The following is a 17,674-nucleotide window of genomic DNA, read 5'->3' as shown; positions in this document are numbered from 1 at the left end:
AAGGGGGATCTCAATGGGGTTTGTAATGACTTGAGGCTTCATGCTGATTTTGTGGCTCATGCAGCTTTGATTTTGCTGATCTACTACTGCATTTGCTTCTGTTGATCACTGAGGATGATCCAGCCCTGTGTATCTTCTAAAATTCTATCCTGACTCAATTATGCTCAAGTTCATTTTACTAATAGTTTTAATTCTGAAGTTATCTTTGCATGATTTGGAGTCTGTGCCTTCTATAGTACAAGGTATCTCTCTTTTTAAACCTGGAAAAAACAGTGAGTTTACACATAATTTTGAAGATAGAAATGTTGCTTCTTGTTCCTAAACTCATTTCCAGCTGCTTGTTACTGCTCATTATTTATGTGTGGTGTTGTTGACAAATTGTTCCTGTTTTAGTAGTAAGAATCTTGGGAGTTGCATTAAATCATGATCTATCTTTTATGAAAATGTCTGTTTTCTAATCCCCTCTTCATGACCCTAGTTCTGTGTATGAGGACTTCCGTGTATTAATTTCCATCTCATTCACAACTTTCTGCCCATGGCGCTGTCATTTTTCTGATGGACTACTACAAGTGGGCAGGACCAGCTCAGTTCATGAGGGAACCAAACAGCTACTCATTTTTGTCTCCCTTTGAATTGTGACTGAAGAAATGCAAGCAGAATACCCATCCAAAACATGCACAGGCTTTGTCCCCTAACATTTTTTCATATGTGCAAGCACCACATTGTGTAATGATCTTTGGTGCTCCGCTAAAGTATGTGCTTGGAGGGGGGAGGGGTCTACGGTGAAAAGTGACATGGAACAAATAGTACCTTCCTACTCATTAAATTGGCTCGTTGTATTATTTATCACAGTAGCTCCCAAAATGTCCTAGATAGTGTGAAGGGAATATAGAAAAATACTGAATATCTTACAATCTACAATCGTTGACAAAATATTTTACTATCTTTTGCTCCTGAGCCAACAAGAGTCTGTAACAGAGGAAATAAACTGGATTATATTTCTCTCTCAACATCAGCAGCAGTATTGTTTACTAAATTCTAATTACAAGGCCAATCACTTACACCTGTGCAAATCCATTAAAAGCAATGGGTTTGCACAGCTGTTGCAGAAGCCATAATCTGAAGACCATATGGTTGCACAGGTGCCATTGAAGGTATTACTGGGCTTGCACAAGCTTTGTTACTACTGATGATGGGTAAGAGGGAATGACACAGCTTTACCCTCAATCCCAGGTTCATTTTGCAAGGCTGCCAGGTAGAAAAGACATCTTTTTACCTGGAAATTGTTGCAACATTAAACATGGAACCCTACACTGTCATTATTGGTCCCTTTTAAGTCAGAACTGCATTCTAACAAACTTGCAGATGACTACAACTTCTTGGTAGCTGGCTCTAACAAAAAAAAAAAAAAAAACCTAAAGATTAGCTAGTGCAGAAAGCAGCTACTAGTTTCTTCATGAAAAGTTAGACATCTGCCCACTCCAGAAATAATTTTTGTGACTGTTTGTCCAAAACGTAATATTCAAAATTAGGAATAAAATCCCGGAGTATGAAAACATTGGAGTAAATTATATCTAGTGTATACTTTTGACAGATACTAGGTGTAGCTGTGAAAGGAAAATATGTTTGGGGATCAGTGAGTGTGCAAAATGAACATGATGTACATGTCAAAAGGCAGAAACAGAGGGGGTGTATCGGGATGAGCAACTAATAGGTGGGCGTAAAATAGTGTCACATGCGTAATTTAGTGCAACAGAAGATTGCAAGGAGTATTGGGAATTATGCCAAAATAAATGTAAGTAGGAGTGACCCACCTTTATCATCAGCCTCTTCTTAGTTGCCTTTATCTGTCCAACCATCCCTTTACACCCCCTTATATGTATATTAGTCATTTTGCAAATCCACTGAATTCCAAATGATTACCAGTATTGATACTTTAACCATTTGTGCCCCTCATCTTACTAACTTACACCTGACTTGTGGCACAGCATTTCTTGCTATTAATACTATAGTATTGCTAATTAAGCAAAAGGAAGAATCAGCAAGATTTTAATGGTGACCACCACACTGTACTATTGTGTATGTCACCAATAAATTTGGACTAAAGTCTTCCATGGGAAGTCTATTTGTTCCATGTTGAATTTGGCAGAAATTCTCACACTACTGTAACCTGTAAATACTCCATGGCCTCCATCTTTTATACTGCTCTGACTTCTAATGTTTGTGGGTAACAGCTGAGGTCTGCAGAGACAAATCTATTGGCTTTTCCAAGGCTTGCCTGTAAACTTAAAGTGGTAATAGATTTAGCTGATACTCTGCTAGTCTATGAAAGTCTCCATTCTCGAATTTTGTTCATGAAACTTTGCCTTCTAGTGTCTTGAAATAAAGGTTAAAATCTCACCATTTTTATTTTGCTTGTATTAAAGAACTGTAACCATATCACATATCAAGATTATATGATCTAATGTTGTCTTATAGTTCTATCTGTGGTCTGTGATGTGCTGCAAAATAACTTTGGGGAAAGTCTGAAGCAAAACTTCACAAATAAAAAAAGAATTCCAAATTCTGTTGGTACACACATTGACTTCGGTGGAATTGCATGGGTATAACTGATAATGCATCTTGCCCCCATGTTCTTATTAATATTTACAGTTGCATGCATGTAAGTCGAGATATTTTCCGGACATTCAAGAAGGAATGATCTCTGCTTTCAAGTGCTCACAGGCAAAGAATAGAAACACAAGGAAGCAGAAGCTAAGGGGAGAAAAACAATAGGCAATTTTAACTATAAATCACCTCAGTTCACTGTAAACAACATGGCAGCATTGAATATTTCAGAGGAACTGAAATGTACATTGAGATGGAGCTACATATATGAGCTCAGGGAGACTGTATCATGCAAACTTTGCTACTTCACTGTTAACCCCCGTTTTCAGATCATTTATGAATATGTTGAGCAATCTGGTTTTCAACTCTTGTCATTCCAAATTCATATTTCTGTTAGGGGGTAACTTTGTGCACTCCCACCAATGAAGCTGAATATTCTGCCCCTTTTAATCACAGATCCCTCAAGATCCACCCAGATATATCATACCCATAGGAGGCAAGGGGCCCACATAGTTGTCCTTTGCCTCAATTCTGCCACTTAGCCCTTGAAGTCATATTTCCAAACCTCGTGTGTCTGCCTCTGAACGCCCCCCCACTACCACCACCACCACCTAGACGAGGTTTCCTAACAAAGACATGAAAGCAGGATTGTGTGGAAGAACCTAGAAGAGGACCTTCTTCCAGATCTAGAGAGATGAAGAGGATCAGTGGAACCACCTTGAAAGGCTTCACATGATTGTCAGAGCACATTGCAGGGAACAAGCTCCCCTTTCTGAAGGCACAGGCGCCACACAATCTTGTTTTACACACTCTAGATGAGTGCATGGTTACATGCTTGAGCACTGGGTAGCTTTACTTAAAAACAAAAAAAACCCCTCATATCATATCATGGATGACAAATTTAACTCTCCATGAAATTTAGTATTGTCCACTAAGGCAGACATATCCTAAATTACTGCTGCCTTTTCTTGATGAATGCCATGGGTTTTTGTGGGTTTTTATATCAATTTATCATTTAATGTATTATTGATAATGCAACACATGTAAAATGATTAGTCAACTTGAAATTATGAGAATAAGTTTTAATGTTCTTATTATTTCAACGATACACTCCATCAGCTGCCTACTGATTGTGAATTATTGCTTGGCCAGAGCCAATTAAAATGACCCTCATCTATTTTGTAGTGAAATCCTATCCTACTCTGTTTGGAGAAGAACTTTCTACAGTATAGATATAGAATAAATTGGTGAGATTTTATTGACTATTCTGAACACAACCAAAGGGGAAGGGATAAAAATAGCAACTGGTCAATATTTGATTTCCTCATTCTTCAACCTCTCTTCCCATGAATGAATTTACTGCTAAATTTGCAAACGGGTCTGTGAAGGAGTGGCAAAGGAGAGTGGAGATTAATTGGGATGGAATGATATCACTCCTACCTCTCAGTTATCCAGTCTAGGCCTGTATGGAGATACAGTCACTGCCCCCTTATACCTACCAGTGGGGTAGTAGGACTGTTAATGTTTTGCCTAGTACCTGTATCAAGCTACACAATTAAGGCTAAATTCACAAAGGGACTTAGGTGCCTAAGTGCTACTTTAAATACCTAAGTCCAAGGTTTATGTGCCCCTGGTATTCATAAACCCCCCTCTCAGCTGAGGCCTAATGTTGTAGGTGCATAAACTCACTCAGAATTTAAGTTTTTTTCAGTAAAAGTTCTCTAGGCACTTATGTTTCTGCCTCTGAGCATGCACACCTCTGGGCATGCACACCTCTGCCTTGCTATAGGCATTCAGATACCAAAGTTCCAGTATGATTCATGAACTGGGAGAAGATAGGCACTGCTCTGTTTATCTCACCAGCAGAGCTCGATCTGGTGGCTGTGGTCAGAGGTTGCCTACGCCACACAGAACAACTTGGGAACAGAGATAGGACCTCCTTTGTAATTTTTAGCCCAGTTGCTAGGGTACTCACCTAGAATGATGTGGGAGATGCCAATTCAACTCCCCCCATTGACTGATGAGAAGGGATTTGACATGGGCTCCACCACCTCTCAGTTGAGTGCCGTAACCACAGGGTTATGAAATTATAGGACTGGAAGGGACCTCAAGAGGTCATCCAGTCCAGCCCCCTGCACTCATGGCAGGATTAAGTATTATCTAAACAGGTGTTTGTCTAACCTGCTCTTTAAAATCTTCAAGTGATGGAGATTCCGCAACCTCCCTAGGCAATTTATTCAAATGCTTAACCACCCTGATAGGAAGTTTTTTCTAATGTCCAACCTAAACCTCCATTGCTGCAATTTAAGCCCATTGCTTCTTGTCCTGTCCTCAGAGGTTAAGAAGAACAGTTCTTCTCCTGCCTCCTTGTAACAACCTTTTATGTACTTGGAAATTATTATCTTGTCTCCTCTCTGTCTTCTCTTCTCCAGACTAAACAAACCCAGTTTTTCAATCTTCCCTCATAGGTCATGTTTTCTAGACTTTTAATCCTTTTTGTTGCTCTTCTCTGGAATTTCTCCAATTTGTCCATATCTTTACTGAAATGTGGCACCCAGCACTGGACAAAATACTCCAGTCGAGGCTTAATCAGTGTGGAGTACAGCAGAAGAATTACTTCTCGTGTCTTGCTTAAAACACTCCTCTTAATACATCCCAGAATGATGTTTACATTTTTTGCAACAGTTTTACACTGTTGACTCATATTAAGCTTATGGTTCACTATGACCCCCAGATCCCTTTCCACAGTACTGCTTCCTAGGCAGTCATTTCCCATTTTGTATGTGTGCAACTGACTGTTCCTTCTTAAATGAAGTACTTTCCATTTGTCCTTATTGAATTTCATCCTATTTACTTTAGACCATTTCTCCAGTCTGTCCAGATCATTTTCAATTTTAATCCTATCTCCAAAGCACTCCCAGCTTGGTATCATCTGCAAACTTTATAAATGTACTCTCTATGCCATTATCTAAATCATTGATGAAGATATTGAACAGAACCAGACCCAGAACTGATCCGTGTGGGACCCCACTCGTTATGCCCTTCAAGCATGACTGTGAACCACTGATAACCACTGTCTGGGAACGGTTTTCCAACCAGTTTTGCAGCCACCTTATAGTAGCTCCATCTAGGTTTCATTTCCCAAGTTTGTTTATGAGGAGGACATGCGAGACAGTATCAAAAGCTTTACTAAAGTCAAGATATACTACCTGTAGTGCTTTCCTCCTATCCACAAGCCTTGTAACCTGTCAAAGAAAGCTATCAGGTTGATTTGACACGATTTGTTTTTGACAAATCCATGCTGACTGTTACTTATCACCTTGTTATCTTCTAGATGTTTGCAAATTTATTGCTTAATTATTTGCTCCATTATCTTTCAGGGTACAGAAGTTAAGCTGAATGATCTGTAATTCCATGGGTTGTCCTTATTTCCCTTTTTATACATTGGCACTATATTTGCCCTTTTCCAGTCTTCTGGAATCTCTCCCTTCTTCCATGACTTTTCAAAGATAATTACTAATGTTTCATATATCTCCTCAGTCAGCTCCTTGAGTATTCTAGGATGCATTTCATCAGACCCTGGTGACTTGAAGACATCTAATTTGTCTAAGTAATTTTTAACTTGCTCTTTTCCCATTTTAGCCTCTGAACCTACCTCATTATGGGATATTGTGACGGGGAGCTCCCTCATTTTTTCCTGTTGAAGCTCTTTGTGACATCTATGGAGCAAGTCCTTCATCTGGTAATTATCCTCCATTCTAAGGAGGAATACAGATCCTCTCTGAGTTGGGAAGCCCATCAAAGCAGTGATCTGAGGGAAATGCTTCCCTTTCATGTTCCACTTAAACAAGACAAAAATTAAAAGACAATTACTTAAATACAGCACATTTGACAATTGGAGAAAGCTTGTAAGGAAAGTAAGGGGGAGTGGATAGATCTACAAAAATGCTTCAGATAGCCCCAGGAAACTGGCAATTCTCCAAATCTCTGAAACAAAAAAATCAATTAGATACACCAAGCAGAGACACTATGCACATGGGGACAAGGCAAAATATTCCTGTCCTACACAGAGGGACAAAGATACACCAACATCTCTGTCATCAGGTGCAGTTTGAGGCAAATCCACACAAATCATTACGAAAACAATTATATCTTTGTGGACTCCAGCATGACTTTTAGTAAGCTCACAACTCAAGATTTCAGACTCTGAAATGAAGGTGTTCTTGTCAGCCTTTAACTGTCTATACTCATAAGCTACAAAAAGATAAGCTAAACTCCATACATGTGGAGGAAGAGTTAAAGGTAACGGAATCAAGGGAGGCAGAAAAATCATCAAGTTGGATAGCAGGCAGAATTCTGTTTGTCATTTTTTATACATTGAAGCCTAATCTTATCAGGCCTGTGATTGCCCTAAGCCTAAAAAAGGACAAAGAGCTGCTAGATTGTGGATCATTAAGACCTATAGTACTGAACTTTGAGTAGAGCTTGGGAGCAATTTGCAATTAATTTATTTAGTGAATTTATGTACATAAATTATCTGCAAGGAAGTGCTTTAAAACATAACCTTTAATAAAGGGTGGCATCAAGCTGCATTGCCCCAGGGAGAGCCCAGGAAAGGAACTGTGCCCTCTTGATCTTGAGGAAAATAATCTACTACTAGTCCTGACCATTAGCTCTATGAAGTATAAGGCTTCCTGAATCTCCTGAAAGGGGTGGTGGTGGTGGTGGGGAAACACGGTGAGAGTGCAGATCACATTTTTCCCAGTATGGGCCTCTACTTAATAGGCACAATTGTACTTTATATATTCTTCAGGGCAGGGACTATACAGCCTGGAATTTTCAAAAGAGCCGATGGGAGTTAGATGCCTAATTCTCATTGGAAGTCAGTATGCAAGCTGGTGCCTAACTTCCTATTTTTGCCTTTGAAAATCTCCCCCTTAATATACTTAAGACAGTATATAAATATGAATTATTAATGGTAATAGCTTTTGGCTCAGTTGCACATATATACAATGCATTACGAAATATACAGCAGGGAACAATTCTGTACTGGCAGCATAATAGACTCGGTTACTTTCTAGGTCCTTTTTTTCTATAATTTATATGATAATATGCTACATAATAAGTACAAAAATATACATTTAGCTGATCTGTGCATCTAATTGGTGTCTAAGTGGCCTCCAATATTAATTAATATATTTTCCCTGGTCATAATAATAAGGATGATAACCTGTAGCACTTACTAAAAGCAGAGAATTATATTTTTCAAGTACATTACAAACATTAGCTAATTAATAATTACTAAAAGGAAATGTGTTGCTTTGCTAGACCTAATAACAAATCCACTTCCTGTTGTCTTTCTCCTTCTTAGGCATATATTATGTATATGTATTTCTTGCTGGTTGCCTGGGCAATTTCTTTTTGAGACAGATACCATATATCTCTTTAGCAGACATCTAAAAAATAGACAACAGTATCAATACTGAGAATAAGGCAATGAAGGTACTTAGGGCTTTTCAGGATAAAACCCAAATGGAGCATAATACACTAGGTCAAACACACAGAAAACTTTTGTTTCCCATCTTTTTTTATATTTTTTCTACCAACATGTAGTGTGTCTTTATAGTGTCTTTTTGTCAAATAAATGACTAATGTGGATTTTTGCAGATAATTTGATTTGACCTGCCAGCTGTGAGTAAACATTCAGTACCTGCTCTGCAGATGTGATTATTTCTATACCTGCACAGCTTTAGTTTTGTAGCATGAGTAAGACATAATGTGGCAGTTGGTTAGAGTAACCAGGGTATGATTATTTAATGACTTGTGAGGTAACTAGGAGCATAAAATCACATATAAATCAAGGGATTACTTACAGCAGCTCCAGGCTGAAGAAACTTTTATAACCAACTTTTCACCTTTTTTCCCCCCCCCCCCCCCCACATATTGTATGTGGGAGGGAGATCTTCATCCATTTGTGGTATTTCACAATCACATGTTTCATAGATGACAAGTGAGTATGTGATTTGCATAACTGGTGAAGAGAATTACTTTCTGAACTCTGATAAATAATGAAGGGATCAAACATATGGTTTTAATGATTCATAGTTTATGACTTATTCAATTAAATGAGTATGATTCACCAAAAACACCTAATTAAATTAAATGTTTACAAAGATGTGGGGGCATTATACATGGGACTCCTTCCAATCTGCTTGGCACAGAATCCTGCCTGAGAATGAATGATATCTGTTCTCAAGATGCACTCAGAAACTGAACTGCCACAAAAAGAAACCCAAACAGCCATAATACTGTGTAATTGAAGACTTGCACTTGAACTGTGGGCATTCACTTGCCCTTTGACTCCTGTCGGGAAGATTTCCAGTGAACATAAAATATTAAGTATTGTCTTTAATTCCTTTGGTTTAGTTGTCCAGACTGCATGTGAATTGATCTTGGGTGCAGGCTGGGATTCTACTTTGTCCTCTGCTGTTTTAGATTGGATGGTGGGGAGGGGGAGAGGGAAGCATCCTTTCTTGCTTGCTTTGTTGTTTCCCATTTGGCATTGTCCCAGAGTTTAAATTTAATTGTGCACTATCAAAGCTGAATATCTTGTTCATGGGGAAGAACAAAATCTAGCACAGAGACCTACTTTATGAAGAAGCTTCCCGAAGTTCCATATCCAGTAAGTTGACTAGTGCATGTCCATTGTTTGTATTGGAAAGTAAATAAAGAAAACCACATCAGCAAAGCATAGAGTGGAAGTCATGGTAGAGAAGTCAGAGGTTTTGAGTACTCCTTATAATTGCTAGACCTTCAAACAGTTATTTCCATGGTGCACACGGTGCATTTATTCTAAGAACATTACACTTTCAAAGTGAAAGTCAGGAATTGATGAAATTAAGACAGTGTGTTCAATATTAACTCTTCACTCTTTTCCCATATGCAATATGATTTAGGCTATGTCTACACTAAAAAGTAGGGGTGTGATTCCCCTGCCTGTGTACACAGACGGATGCTAGCTTGAAGAGAACTAGTGTGTGTATAAATAGCAATGTAGCCAGGGTAGCATGGGTAGTGGAAGAGGAGGCATGGCTTAGCTGTGCTGAGTACGTACCTGCCTGAAACCAGTAGATACATGGTATAGCCTTGGTATAGCCTAGCCATGCCTCTGCTGCTGCTATCCATGCTACACTGCTATTTATACTCACGCTAGCGCTATGAGAGCTAACATGAGTATGTGTATGCAAGCAGGGAAATCAAACCCCTAACTGATAGTGTAGACATAGTGTTAGCTCTTTATTATATGGGTACATAGTGTTTTTCAAATAATACCAGATAATATCATATAGTTGATTTATTTTTAAATAAAATGTTGGATAAATATTTGAGCATGTTGGAGATATGTTCATAAGCTGTTTCATAAATCATAGATTATAGTGTATCTTCCACCTCCTCCTCCTATCTCCCAGTCCCCACGGAGGTTTCACTGGGTCTCTCAATTGCTTCTCCTCTTTAATGATTTCATCTCTTCCGATAGTTTTGACTTCAGTCTCTCTGTTGATGACTCACATTTCTACCTTCCTGCTCCTCACCTGTCTCCTTCTAACCAAACCCACATCTCAGCCTGTCTCACTGATATCGCCTCTTGCCTGTCTCACTGTCAGCTCAAACGTAACATGGCTCAAACTATCGTTCTTATTTTTCCTCTTAAATCCTTCATGCTCCCTCTATTTCTGTGCCGCTCCTGACTGTGCCACACTTCCCTGTCACCTGGAAGTCACTTTTGCTGCAAACTCCCAGACTGTGTCCTAATCCTGCCATTTCTTTCTGCACAGCATATCTAAGAACCTACCTTTTACTTTCTGGTCAAACAGCCTTGCCATACAGAGGCCCTTATCATGCTCATCTAGGTTATTGAAACCTCCTCCTCTCTGGCTTCCCTAATATCCACATCACCCACTATTCTACCAAAACAGAGAAAACAGCTGTTAGGTTATTGTGCCTGGCCCATTGTTCTGGCCCCATTTTTAAATACTTCCATTGGCTCCGCTGTCTCTACCACAGGCTTTGGATTCTTCGACCATGGAATGGTGTTCCAAGAAGGAGGAGTGCTAGGTAGAGAAGGGCTCCACCTAACGAAGAGAGGGAAGAACATCTTCGCAAGCAGGCTGGCTAACCTAGTGAGGAGGGCTTTAAACTAGGTTCACTGTGGGAAGGAGACCAAAGTCCTGAGGTAAGTGGAGAAATGGGATACCGGAAGGAAGCACGAGCAGGAGAGGGCAAGAGGGGAGGACTCCTGTCTCAGACCGAGAAAGCGGGACAATCAGCGAGTTATCTTAAGTGCCTATACACAAATGCAAGAAGCCTGGGAAACAAGCAGGGAGAACTGGAAGTCCTGGCACAGTCAAGGAACTATGATGTCATTGGAATAACAGAGACTTGGTGGGATAACTCACATGACTGGAGTACAGTCATGGATGGATATAAACTGTTCAGGAAGGACAGGCAGGGCAGAAAAGGTGGGGGAGTTGCACTGTATGTAAGAGAGGAGTATGACTGCTCAGAGCTCCGGTATGAAACTGCAGAAAAATCTGAGAGTCTCTGGATTAAGTTTAGAAGTGTGAGCAACAAGGGTGATGTTGTAGTGGGAGTCTGCTATAGACCACCAGACCAGGCGGATGAGGTGGACAAGGCTTTCTTCCAGCAACTAGCAGAAGTTACTAGATAACAGGCCCTGATTCTCATGGGAGACTTTAATCACCCTGATATCTGCTGGGAGAGCAATACAGCGGTGCACAGACAATCCAGGAAGTTTTTGGAAAGTGTAGGGGACAATTTCCTGGTGCAAGTGATGGAGGAACCAACTAGGGGCAGAGCTCTTCTAGACCTGCTGCTCACAAACCGGGAAGAATTAGTAGGGGAAGCAAAAATGGATGGGAACCTGGGAGGCAGTGATCATGAGATGGTTGAGTTCAGGATCCTGACACAAGGAAGAAAGGAGAGCAGCAGAATACAGACCCTGGACTTCAGAAAAGCAGACTTGGACTCCCTCAGGGAACTGATGGGCAGGATCTCCTGGGAGAATAATATGAGGGGGAAAGGAGTCCAGGAGAGCTGGCTGTATTTTAAAGAATCCTTATTGAGATTGCAGGAAAAAACCATCCCAATGTGTAGAAAGAACAGTAAATATGGCAGGCGACCAGCTTGGCTTAACAGTGAAATACTTGCTGACCTTAAACACAAAAAAGAAGCTTACATGAAGTGGAAGATTGGACAAAATATTGCTCAGGCATGCAGGAGTGAAATCAGGAAAGCCAAATCACACTTGGAGTTGCAGCTAGCAAGAGATGTTAAGAGTAACAAGAAGGGTTTCTTCAGGTATGTTAGCAACAAGAAGAAAGTCAAGGAAAGAGTGGGCCCCTTACTGAATGAGGGAGGCAACCTAGTAACAGAGGATGTGGAAAAAGCTAATGTACTCAATGATTTTTTTGCCTCTGTTTTCACAAACAAGGTCAGCTCCCAGACTGTTGCACTGGGCAGCACAGTATGGGGAGAAGGTGACCAGCCCTCTGTGGAGAAAGAAGTGGTTCGGGACTATTTAGAAAAATTGGATGAGCACAAGTCCATGGGGCCGGATGCGCTGCATCTGAGGGTGCTAAAGGAATTGATGGATGTGATTGCAGAGCCATTGGCCATTATCTTTGAAAACTCATGGCGATCGGGGGAGGTCCCAGATGACTGGAAAAAGGCTAATGTAGTGCCCATCTTTAAAAAAGGGAAGAAGGAGGATCCGGGGAACTACAGGCCAGTCAGCCTCACCTCAGTTCCTGGAAAAATCATGGAGCAGGTCCTCAAGGAATCAGTTCTGAAGCACTTAGAGGAGAGCAAACTGATCAGGAACAGTCAGCATGGATTCACCAAGGGCAAGTCATGCCTGACTAACCTAATTGCCTTCTATGAGGAGATAACTGACTCTGTGGATGAGGGGAAAGCAGTGGATGTGTTATTCCTTGACTTTAGCAAAGCTTTTGATACAGTCTCCCACAGTATTCTTGCCAGCAAGTTAAAGAAGTATGGGCTGGATGAATGGACTATAAGACGGATAGAAAGCTGGCTAGATCGTCGGGCTCAATGGGTAGTGATCAATGTCTCCATGTCTAGTTGGCAGCCGGTTTCAAGTGGAGTGCCCCAGGGGTCGGCCCTGGGGCCAGTTTTGTTCAATAACTTCATTAATGATTTGGAGGATGGCGTGGACTGCACTCTCAGCAAGTTTGCAGATGACACTAAACTGGGAGGAGTGGTAGATATGCTGGAGTGTAGGGACAGGATACAGAGGGACCTAGACAAATTAGAGGATTGAGCCAAAAGAAACCTGATGAGGTTCAACAAGGACAAGTGCAGAGTCTTGCACTAAGGACGGAAGAATCCCATGCACTGTTACAGACTAGGGACCGAATGGCTAGGAAGCAGTTCTTCAGAAAAGGACCTAGGGGTTACAGTGGACGAGAAGCTGGATATGAGTCAACAGTGTGCCCTTGTTGCCAAGAAGGCTAACGGCATTTTGGGCTGTATTAGTTGGTGCATTGCCAGCAGATCGAGGGATGTGATCATTCCCCTCTATTCGACATTGGTGGGGCCTCATCTGGAGTACTGTGTCCAGTTTTGGGCCCCACACTACAAGAAGGATGTGGAAAAATTGGAAAGAGTCCAGCAGAGGGCAACAAAAATGATTACGGGACTGGAGCACATGACTTATGAGGAGAGGCTGAGGGAACTGGGATTGTTTAGTCTGCAGAAGAGAAGAATGAGGGGATATTTGATAGCTTCTTTCAACTACCTGAAAGGGGGTTCCGAAGAGGATGGATCTAGACTGTTCTCAGTGGTACCTGATGACAGAACAAGGAGTAATGGTCTCAAGTTGCAGTTGGGGAGGTTTAGGTTGGATATTAGGAAAAACTTTTTCACTAGGAGGGTGGTGAAGCACTGGAATGGGTTATCTAGGGAGGTGGTGGAATCTCCTTCCTTAGAGATTTTTAAGGTCAGGCTTGACAAAGCCCTGGCTGGGATGATTTAGTTGGGAATTGGTCCTGCTTTGAGCAGGGAGTTGGACTAGATGACCTCCTGAGGTCCCTTCCAACCCTGATATTCTATGATTCTATGATCCTATGATCAAATTTAAATTTCCTTTCCCTGCTTTTCAGACCCTGTGTAGCTCTACCTCTCCTACTTAGGCCACTCTGTCCATTATTGTGTTGCTCCTCACATGCTCTTTGCTCTGCAGATTCCAGCCTTGGTGTTCTGCTTGTCACTTTCTCCATCAAATGTCATTGTTGTTGGGTTTTTTTCCATGCCACCCCTATGCAATGAATGCCTTTCCTGGTCTGGGAATGGCTTAGAGTGCCAGTGTGGCACTTAGAAAACAGGAGTTCAGTTCTCTGCTCTACCACAGACTTCTTCATATCACTGCAGACAAGTCATTTATTCTCTTTATGCCTGTCTGTAAAATGGGGATGGATAGTTCTTCCCTACCTCACAGGGATGTTGTGCTGTGTTGGGAGGATAAATACATTAAAGGTTGTCAGGCAATCATATATTATGGTGATGTGGGCCATTTACTTTAGTATGTAAGTTCTTTAGGTTGACAGACTACCTTCACTTCATTCAGATCCCTCCTTAAGAACCTTATCTGCCATGACATATACTCAAAATGGGTTAACAACAACATTAATTCCTATTTTGATTTATACCAAAACAAACTAAAATTACCAATATGGCCCAATCATCCCCCTATCCATGTTGCTGGTTTGTTGTATTCTCCTTCCACATCTTTGGTTTTGTTGTCTGTTTTTATCTTTACACAAACAGACTTCAATGGAATGGCATGGCATTGGCTGTTTCTCTATTTATGTCTGAACACTGACTAGACTATTTTGGGTGCTACTGCAATATAAATAATACCATTCTTCCCATCTATATGGACACTTGTCTGGTTTGTGGACTGTGTGTGACTGTCTTTAAGTACCTTTTATGTGGTTGACTGAACAGCTGCAAGGATTGTTACTATTGTGTAATGATAAAAACAGACAAGAAGACCAAAGCTGTGGAAGGAGAATACAACAAACCAGCAACATGGATAGGGAGATGATTGGGCCATCTTTTGTTTTGTTTTTGTGTTTTTCTTTTGTTTTTCTCAGTTTTCTGTTCTACAATTACTTCTCCCTGGCTGGGTTGGCCAAGACATATTGTCCATTGCTCACATTTTTCTTTCCCACTCACCAGATGTACAAAGGGGAAGATGGCTCTGCCCCATTCTGCCTCCTTTGCATTTATCAGACAAGTCCCCTGCTGTGGACTTCCCCCAGTGTGTGAGAGAATTCAGTAGGCAATGAGCCAGCATAAATGGCTCCCGTGCCTGCCTCCCCACAAACCCTAGTGCAAAGGGTGGGGAGGAGGTGCCCAAGGGCAAGGAGATGAAATGGCCAGGGGGCACTACACTATAGCTAAACCAGCCAGTGTATGGCCTCTTGGGATATAGCTAGCTGATGCAATTTAAAGAGCATCCCTCAAAAAATCTGGGGCTCATAATTTGACAGTTCTCCTACTCTGCTGAAGCTGGGTGCAGCATGGAACCTAACCTCTGGACCAAATATCTGTCTTATCTTGTGATTTTTACATTACAGAATTCCAGTATCTCTTTACAAGAAAAAAAAAAACTAAGTTACACTTCCTGGGGAACATAATGAGCTGGTAACCTGACCTAGTGTAGAGTATCCATGCACATAAGACTTTTCACAAAACTGTAAAAAGGTGAATGAGTAAGTTCTCAGAAAGAAATAAGGACAATCCAATAAATGCTAATTTGCTAATATGAAAAAGATTTGCAATTATTGCCCAATATTTTCATGACTTCTTGTGGGAATACCTTGAAACATAGAATTTTTCTGACATTTCTATAATTGTTCTTGACATTTAGCTTTTACTGGAAAGCTGCTTCAAAGGACTGAAATGGGAATTTTCACTCCTTAATACATTCTTAGTCTGCCATTATTTAGTATATAAATTAAATGGGTTTTAGTTACTGTATTTGCTCTCAAAAATTAGATAATTAATTCTACAATGAAACAACTTATTGTAAGAATGAAGAAAAAAAAAACTCAGTATAAAATGTACCCAATACTTTCTTAGTCAAGGGAAAACATGATTAGAGTTATCAGCATGTTATATAGCTATTATATTGTACTAATACATCTACATAAATCATACTTGCACAGACAGCTTTAAGAACAGACCTGAATTGTGTTAGGAACAAAGGATGTTTCAGATCTTGGAGGGTTATAATTTTCCTTTAAAACTATTATCTGATTTATAAAGATAGGAGAAAAAAGTGTCCCCCTCCAGTCCCCACGCCCCACACAAAATTATTACTGCAGAGAGTTAAAATCCATGTTTTCATCTTATTGTTCAAGCTAATTCAGCAATGATTCTCATCTCCCATCTTCAACTCTTGCCTTCTTCCATCTACCCTCTCCTATCAAAGACCTCATTGTAAATTGTTCCTACTGCAAAGTTCACAAACACGGTTTCTCTGGAACACCAAATGGAGAAAAAGAAAGAGCTCTTTAAAAAGGGTCTAAGGTTGAATCTTAGGCTCTGACACTGCATTTAGCTTCACATGAGGGGTGTCTCATTGACTTAAATAGGACTCCATGTATGTGTAAACATCTACCCAAATGAATTCAGTTGAAAGATCAAGGGCTGTCTTTAGGTGTCCCTATGGGTTTTGTGTTTTTATCTATTTAGGTTGAGAGCTCCTTCATATAAGGATTAGGTACAGAACAGACCATGTTTTCAGTCCTCAACAAATAATTCATAATAATAACAACAGGAAACATTAACCCTTCCATTTCAATAGTGAGATTCTTCATTCTCCTGATGAGCATGCTAGCATAACTGATAAATCTCCCTGTTACAGCCAACAATAAAGCAATGAGATGACCACCCTTCATTTAGGTTAGACTGTCGACAGCTGTAGTATTTTAATAACTTGATGACATTTAGAGAGCAGGTTTACTGTGCAGTGATAAATGATTGTGTAATATCTTCCCAACAGAACCACTGTAGAGTGTAATGGTTTCAGATTGCTTATCAGAAATTTCTATGGGTTTCCCCACAGTGTGTGTGGAGTAGTATCAGGCATATTAGATTAAAAAAAAAAAACTTTTGTTTATCTGAGTGGAAGAAGGGAGGGGGGAAAAGGGTAATTGTGTTCCAAGAAATAGTCCAACATAGTATCTGAAAGGAACAAGCATGCCAGAAGCAGAAATTCAACAAAGTATTACATTTTTTTAAATCCCTCAAGGAAACCACTGCCTGCATTTGTTAAGTTGCATATTATTCAAGAACATGGAATAAAAAATGTGCTTTTGTTTTAGTCAGTCTCTACTGGTATGCAGGCCAGTTCCTTTTTCTTTTTTGTTCTTTGTTTGTCTTCACTCTTGTCTGTCAAACAGTGTCAGAGTCCATTCTGATGACCCTTTTCCAGATGGTCCTTTGCTTGGCAGATTTGATATGCCACGTCACATAAAAAGCTCATAAAACTGAAGTGGCATTCACTCTATACAATGCTTTGATTATCAGCATCCATCCAGGGAATGGCACAGCATTTCACTGCCAAGCACTAAGTGCCCATTGGTTCTATCATTGAAGTTCAGTTCAACAGTTTAACATTTTAAGCCTTTTGTCACTCACATAGCTGCTTGGCCTCTCTGAATCTGAGGATATATATTTTCAGATAACAGTTTAGTGTGCAAACAGTCATAAGAGGAGTATGTATTTAAATTATCCAATTTTTAAAATAATTGGAAATTGAGATTTTAAATGAACAAGAAGTTTTTGTGCCACAATATTGACTTTAGTTTAAATCTTTAAGGGCAACGTTACATGATATTCACATTTTAGTAACCCCAGATAAAATCCGTCTGCTGCAAACATTAGTAAAGAACAGCTATCTTTATTAAATAATTTATCATTTTTACAGCTGAAACTTGTATTAATATTTCAACAAACT

The sequence above is a fragment of the Terrapene carolina genome, unplaced genomic scaffold (assembly GCF_002925995.2).
Source record: "Terrapene carolina triunguis isolate 2854851 unplaced genomic scaffold, T_m_triunguis-2.0 Scaffold42, whole genome shotgun sequence".
Classification (NCBI taxonomy): Eukaryota; Metazoa; Chordata; order Testudines; family Emydidae; genus Terrapene; species Terrapene triunguis.
Note: the sequence above shows the minus strand (reverse complement) of the source record.